The sequence below is a fragment of the Pyrus communis genome, chromosome 4 (assembly GCF_041283825.1).
Source record: "Pyrus communis isolate YQ-2024b chromosome 4, ASM4128382v1, whole genome shotgun sequence".
Taxonomy (NCBI): domain Eukaryota; kingdom Viridiplantae; phylum Streptophyta; class Magnoliopsida; order Rosales; family Rosaceae; genus Pyrus; species Pyrus communis.
This window is the reverse complement of record NC_142568.1, coordinates 13,384,204-13,391,731: the sequence shown is the minus strand read 5'-3', so window position 1 is coordinate 13,391,731 and position 7,528 is coordinate 13,384,204. Positions and strand designations below refer to the sequence as shown.

Genomic DNA, 7,528 nt, shown 5'->3' with positions numbered 1-7,528 from the left:
TTGGTAATTATAGATGACCACTCTAGATTCACTTAGGTATGCTTTTTAAGGAAAAAATTTACCTTTCAATAGTTCATCACTGTGTACAAAGTAATGTTGAATGGATCTCTATCTAGCCATCCTGCTTTAGTCAGAATCATAACTGATCATGGAACCAAATTTGAGAATGCTCAATTTGATGATTTCTGTTCAACAAACGGCATCAAGCATGAATTTTCTGCTACAATCACCCTTCAACAAAATGCTGTAGTGGAAAGGAAAGTTTGAGTTTTGATAAAGATGACTAGGGTGCTATTTAACAGCAAAAACTTGGCAAAACACTTTTGGGCCGAGGCCATAAACACCGCCTGCTACATCTCAAATCGAGTATTTCTCAGACCTGGCATTAATGTGACACATTAGACCATCTCCAAAGAAAATATCAAAAATGCCACATGGACATATAACGGTAACAAATGACATGTCATTTACTCCAACCCAGATGTCAAAGATGATATGGAAAAGAAGGCTAAGCTGACATGGACAAAGAGATGTCAAGTTTGAAGCTACCTTTAAATCTAATTTTGTTATTTCCAAAAGCATTCGACTTGCTGATGCGTTACGAATGTGACACACAAATTAAACCCTATTTGTGACAATTGTAGTAATGATGTAAGTAGGGATCGTTCTAACCGGGGATTAACTAGGGGTGCTAATCTAATATAAATTGACTTAAAAACACAAAAGCTAAACTTAAAGACTCTAACAAGACTACTATGACTCAAAACATATTTGAAACACTCAAAACTGCCTAAAACAATCAAATTGACTCAAACAGAATCTAAAACTTGAATTGGACTAATTTGGAAGTGTTTGTGACTCCAAATAGTTAAAAACACAAAATAAGACAGATTTGAATGATTAAGACTCAACAAAATATGGGGGGATTGTGTTTGGACGAAATTAAACTTAATGGGCAGATTGTAAAGAAAACAGATTATAAGACAAATTTGTGATGAATCAATGGATGATGGAATAGCTAAGGGGTTCTTCTCCACACATGAAATATATGCAATGTAAATCAATTTCCAGTTATCAATTCAATAAGTTATGAACCTCGACACTCCAAGTTAATTAGGTCCGCTTAAATCAACCTTCAGATTTCCCTAGAATCATTGAATTGGATGAATATGCATCGCAAACAAATTATTCCTAACAAGTTCTCTATATGAACAACATGATAAAGACACAAGTTAGAATCATTATGTTCTTTGGAAATCATAAGCATCGACAAGGCATTTGTAACTATGAAAAGCATGATACTCCTGCCAGGAATCTACTTAACACAATCGTGACTAGCGACCTTCACTACTTGTGGATATAAATTCATAACTATTAGGTGAAACAAATTTATATCCTAGCACCAAATTCAAGCATGCAAATTAAGCGTGCACTCTCAATCAACATACAAGAATAAGTTCTAAATCAAACAGTTAAGCAAATTGTATTCAAGACTTATGCAACGATAACTGGAAGTAATCAACTTATTTCACATATATAATCATGGTTTCGAATACACCCTTAGCCAAAACGAATTTAGCCAATCATTCTCAAAGCAAAACAAAGATTACATGAATTAGACATTGAAATATAAGATAGAATACACCTAAAATTGTTCAACAACTCAAAATGAAGAGCCAAACAATTGAGTGAAACTGTCTCCTTTCCTTTGCTTGCGGCAGATTGGATGATGATGGTTCCTGGGCTGTTTTGATGATGTAGAATGGATTTTGGGGGGTGTAGAGGCACGGCAAGGGGTGTAGGTTGAGTGTGGATGAGTGTTTGATGGTTGGAAGGTGGTGGAGAACTCGGCAAAAAAGGGTGGAAGGAGGTGGAGCGGCTGCTTGTATTTTCTGGGCGCTAGAATGGTGTTTTGGGGTGTTTTTCTGCCCTAGGGTGTGAATGGACGAATTTCTGTGATGAATGATGGATGGCTGCCTAGGTTATGTGTTAGGGGGTGCGGCAACTTAAGGTTCATATATATATATATATATATATATATATATATATATAGCATGGTAAAAACCCTAGGAATCAGAATTAGGGTTAAACCTAGCAGATACAAGTGATTAGGGCCCTTAGGGCTTGCGGCAAAGGTTGGGAACTTAAGTCCTAGCCCAATTGGTTTCAGATATGGACTTAAACAATCCAAATCCAAGAGAAAAAGGGCCAAATAAAATCAGAATCCAATTAGAAATAGGTTTAAGAATTTTCGTCCAAAATTGGGCCTTCTAGAAACTAAGTGTCTTATGGCTGATTTTGGGTATTCTATAAGGCATAAAAGAGGGGGGGGAAGGTGTGGCACCCTTTTAGGGTCAGATAGGGCTTCTAGAAATTAGGTTTTTAGGTCCACTTGTAGCTAGGATTAAGGTGGAACAAGAATAGGTTACGACAAGATAGGATAAGGTTTGGATAAGATAAGATTGGATAAGGTTTTGGATAATGTTTCCTCTTTTCTTGCACTTTCCTTATCTTCTTTGTCATGAACTTGCCTTTTCTGATTTGTAGCATGCTTCTAACCTCTTTTGATTCCAAATTCGTCCATCCACCTTGCTCCATATACAAGCTATCCATAATAAGCCCAAAACTGCTCTAAAAGGCTCCAAAATGCATCATTTCGCCAAATACGTCTTATGAACCTGAAAACACACAAAAGAAGCTTAAAGAACTAAAATAACTAAGAACTAATAACATAAAAGCACTAAAACAAGCAAACTAAGTCGCATAAATATACTCCTATCAAATTCCCCCACACTTAGCTTTTGCTAGTCCTCGAGTAAAACGGAAAAACAAAACAAAACCTAAACCTTCCAACAATGGTCTCAGGGATTCTTAATGCACATGACATATTTAAGATCATTACTCACATAGATTTTAGTCATCCTTACGCTTAGGCATATACGTAATTATAATCACTACTTACTAGTTCTCATTTAATCAATTTAAAACAACATTTGAATGTAGTAATATGCCTTAGAGAATTCACTTAATTCCTTACAAGATACTCTCTTATTTTCACAAGAATTTCTGGTTACACACCCTACACTAAGTACATGTGAGAAGATTGATGTAAATATGACACTAAACACCCACATATGTTTATAACAAGGAAAGCACTTTTCTGGAATGTATATGAATATGATCTCATGAAAGGAATGCTACTAATTAGATGCGAGAACCAGGGACACCATATGCTTACATAAATTCCAAACTCCACATTACTGAAAACATAATGATCAAGATTGAAGCATAAGGGTTGTAACGGGTTAAGGGTGATTGGCTAACAATGAAAGGTAAGGATAACAAACGTTCTTTAAGCAATAGCAAGCAAAGTAATGAAATTTGACACTTAGAAGCACTTATGATTGCAGAAACTCACTTAGACACACAAGGGGAAAATTCACACAACTCTTAGGGCCATATTCCACGTTTTGGACCCTTTCTTCAACTACCACAAACATGTGAGCATATTTTCACTTATTTCATACTCTTTTTCTTTCTTTTCACAACTTTTTCTTTTCTTTTTCTTTTTCCACGATTTTTTTTCCTTTTTTTTTTTTTTCATGCCTTATTTCTTTTCGTGGCATATCAACACACACACACAAATTCCCCTACACTTGTTGTTTTGCATAATCGAAAGGATTCCCTCTAAGTCATGCTTACTATGCTTCACGAACAAGGGTATGGGTGGTCCTAATCTAGGCTAGGTAGGGATGATATGGGTAAACAAAGAACAAAGTCTAACAATGGCTCAATGGGGTTTATGACCTACAATATATAGTGCATGGGTTGGCTGTTTGGTTGATGGCTTCACTACACACTTCATCTTGATATATATTATGCAATCATGCTTTGAATGGAATGGATGCAAGTTCTACCATTTGGAACTAAGTGATGAAATGCCTTCTAATTAGCAACCAAGCAAGAATAATGAGATCATGCAACAAGTTTGAAAACAAGAATCACAGATTAATACTCTCCAAAGAATGTTTAAAGCTCAAGTCTCTCAGGGTTGTAATGTTATTCTAAGTTCCTTCCTTCAAGCATATTACAAAAAAAAATTTGTTTTTTTTCTTTGGGATTAAACATGAATTCATAAACAACAACTATAACCAAGTATAAACCAAGAATATATCAAACTTCTATCCATGTTTATAACTCTCTTTCACAGCCATGCACATAAAAATCAAATCCTCATCATTGTGTTGGAAGGTATCCTAAGACACAAACACACAAAAACAAACACAAAACTGACTCTTTTTAGTTGTTTCAAACTGTTTTTCGGATTTTTTCAAAGTAACACATAAAAATACTTCAAAACATGTTAAAAACACTTAAAACAGTGGCAAACAAGTTTAGACATGTTAGATGGTAATACCTTACGAATTTCATGCAAAAAATAGCTCAAAACAGAATGTTACCCCCCCCCCCACACTTAAACTAAACATTGTCCTCAATGTTTTAGACTAAACTAACAGCAAAAGAACACACAAATAAACACATCACACAAAACATAAAGTAAGCAACAAAGGAAAAGGTTTAGGGACGCAAATCTGAGTTTGGAGCGATTCCTAAGTTCTTCCTTTGTTGATTGCATGGGTTGCCTCCCAAGTAGCGTTTTCTTTTACGTCTTGCAGCCGGACGATGCCACATTGATCAACCTTCATGGGAACCCACGGCATAGTGGGTGGTCTCCTCCACAACCTGCCCTTCAACATTTGCATAATATGGCTCAATGAATAGGAGGGGATAGTGATCCTCCTTGATGGTGACGTTTTGGTTCCGAAAGTCCATGTAAATGCTCCCACCACCTTGAAATCGGTTGGGCACCTGCACCAAAGAAGGTAACAACCTATTAGTTGAAATGGGAATTGAAATTAGGATTGAAGACTTACAAACATATTGTGGTGAAGGCTCAAAAACGGCAGCCCTATCAATAATGTCACTATGGCTACTTTCGGCCATATTGGGTGGTTGTAGGGCAATCACTCCAAGTTCCTCTCCAATGGTGGTTCTTGATACATTCTTCTTGATAGGTGTGGATCCTTTCGGCCCTATATCCTTATGCACATCAATGGCAAAACAAGAATGACCATTATTAAGATTCTTAATAGAGTCATAAACATTGAATTTAATTATATCACCACCAAACTCCATTGTTAGTGCTCCCTTGGTCACATCAATCTTTGTTTGGGCTGTTTTCATGAACGGACGGCCTATCAAGATTGGCAATGATGGAGCATGGCTCGAATCCTCCATTTCTAAGACATGAAAATCTGCAGGAAAGATGAGATGATTGACCTGCACTAAAACATCCTCAAGGACTCCCTTGGGATAAACGTTAGAACGATTGGCCAATTGAATTATAACGCCATCTTGTTTTAACTCACCAAGGTTCATAGATGCATAAATGGAATATGGCATGACATTAATAGAAGCACCTAAATCTAACATGCATTGTTCAAATCTAGTGTTTCCAATTATGCATGGGATAGTAAAGCTCCCTGGATCCTTACACTTTGGAGGTAACTTTCGTTGCAAAACCGCGGATACATTTTCACTTACTTTCACAACTTCTTTGTTTGAAATTCTTTTCCTAGTTGTGCATAACTCTTTTAAAAACTTTGCTTACCTGGGCACTTGCTTAATAGCATCAAGTAAAGGAATGTTTACTTGGACTTTTCGAAAGGTATCCAAAATGTCCTTTTCGCTTTCTTCCTTCTTCGATTGTGCAAATCTGCGAGGGGAGGGAACATTGGGCAGATTAGTGTTCGAACTCACAACATTTGGGACAACCTTACCTGAGGTGGACGGATGGGAGTGCTTAGATGGCTGCAGCATGGGTGGTGCCACCCTTGCCGTGGGGTAAGTTTGTTCCTCTTCTTCGATTTGTGTCTTCTCATTTTCCTTGTTTCCCACTTCTTTTCCACTTCTTAGTGTGATAGCTTTTGCAGATTCGAAACCACCCTTGGGATTGACCACCGTAGTGCTTGGTAACTTACCATTTTCATGGAATTGTCCCAAAAATTCGGTCATTTGGCCCATTTGCTTCTTTAGCTCATTAACCTTCTTTGCTTGGTTCTGCATTCCCTGCACCATTGTGGTTAGTAACTGATATGTTTTATCGTCATTCATAGACGTACCTGAGTTGGTTTGGGATGATTGTGCTTGAGGAGGTGGTTGTGGTGCCATTGGCCTTGGAAAGAAACCCGGGGGTTGTCGGAATCCACCTTGTTGGGCATATTGTGGTGCATCTCTCCATCTGAAATTGGGGTGGTCACGCCATCCCTGATTGTATGTATTGTAGAAATGATCACCCCTTGGTTGGTTTTGATTCCCATAACCCACGGCATTGGCAGATTCCCACCTTCCATTCTCAATTAATTGAGGGCATTGATCAGATTGGTGTCCTTGAATGGAGCATACACCACAGATTGTAGTTCCTTGCGTTTTGGGGCCTTCAACAAACTGCGATAACATAGACGTAAGGTTAGCCATATGGGATTGTAACTCAGAAATAGAACTTACCTCATTTACATGATGTGGCCGTGAGGTGTCTTTCTGCCCAACACCTTCATATTGTTGTGCATTGAGTGCTCGATTAGCAATGAGAGTTTTGGCTTCCCTGGGTGTTTTGTCCACTAGAGCTCCTCCCGCAGATGCATCCAACATTTGCCGTTCAAGTGGTAAAAGACCTTCGTAAAAATATTGAAGAAGTAGCTCCTTCTTCATTTGGTGTTGTGGACATGAAGCAACAAGAGTTTTAAAACGTTCATAATAAGTTGGAAAAGATTCACCTTGGCTTTGCTGAATTGCACTAATCTTTTTGCGAAGAAGAATGACTCGTGATGTCGGAAAGAACTTCTCTAAGAAGGCTCGCTTCATACTCTCCCATGATGTGACAGTTCCGGGAGCCAACTCATACAACCAATCCTTGGCCTTCTCCAACAAAGAAAAAGGAAAAGCCTTCATCTTCAATATGTTGTTGTCCACGTTCACCGGTGTCATACTTGAGCATACGACTTCGAACTCCTTTAAATGCTTATTAGGATCCTCCATTGATAACCCATGGAACTTGGGTATATGATGTAGCAAACTAGACTTCAACTCAAACTCATCGGTCTTCTCAGGGGCTGCCCTAGGGTATTGGATGCAAAGAGGGGCTGCATTGGCCAAACCCAAGGCAGAAAGCTCCTTGATGGTTCGATTGTCTGCTGCCATGGTTGGTACTTCCTCTTCAAACCTTGTCGTGGCCTCCTCTTCAACCTCAACTTCTTGCTCTTCTAATTCAAGTTCGGGACTAGGAGGAGTAGACTCTTGCAATTTCTTTTTCCTTCTCAAAGTCCTCTCGAAATCACCGTCAAAGTCGAAGATATGCTCACGAACAGGTTGTGAGCTACGGATCATAAACTAGTACCTGCACACAAGAGCAAACAAGGTTAGTAACCAACTTAATAGACTCGGCACAAGTAAGGAAATAATGTGCCTA

At 38.3% G+C, this 7,528-nt stretch overlaps 1 pseudogene; it reads right to left on the bottom strand.

Moving 5' to 3' along the window:
• Positions 1 to 350: 350 nt before the first annotated feature.
• Positions 351 to 7,446, bottom strand: LOC148697485 (uncharacterized; annotated as a pseudogene).
• Between the last annotated feature and the right edge of the window lie 82 nt (positions 7,447 to 7,528).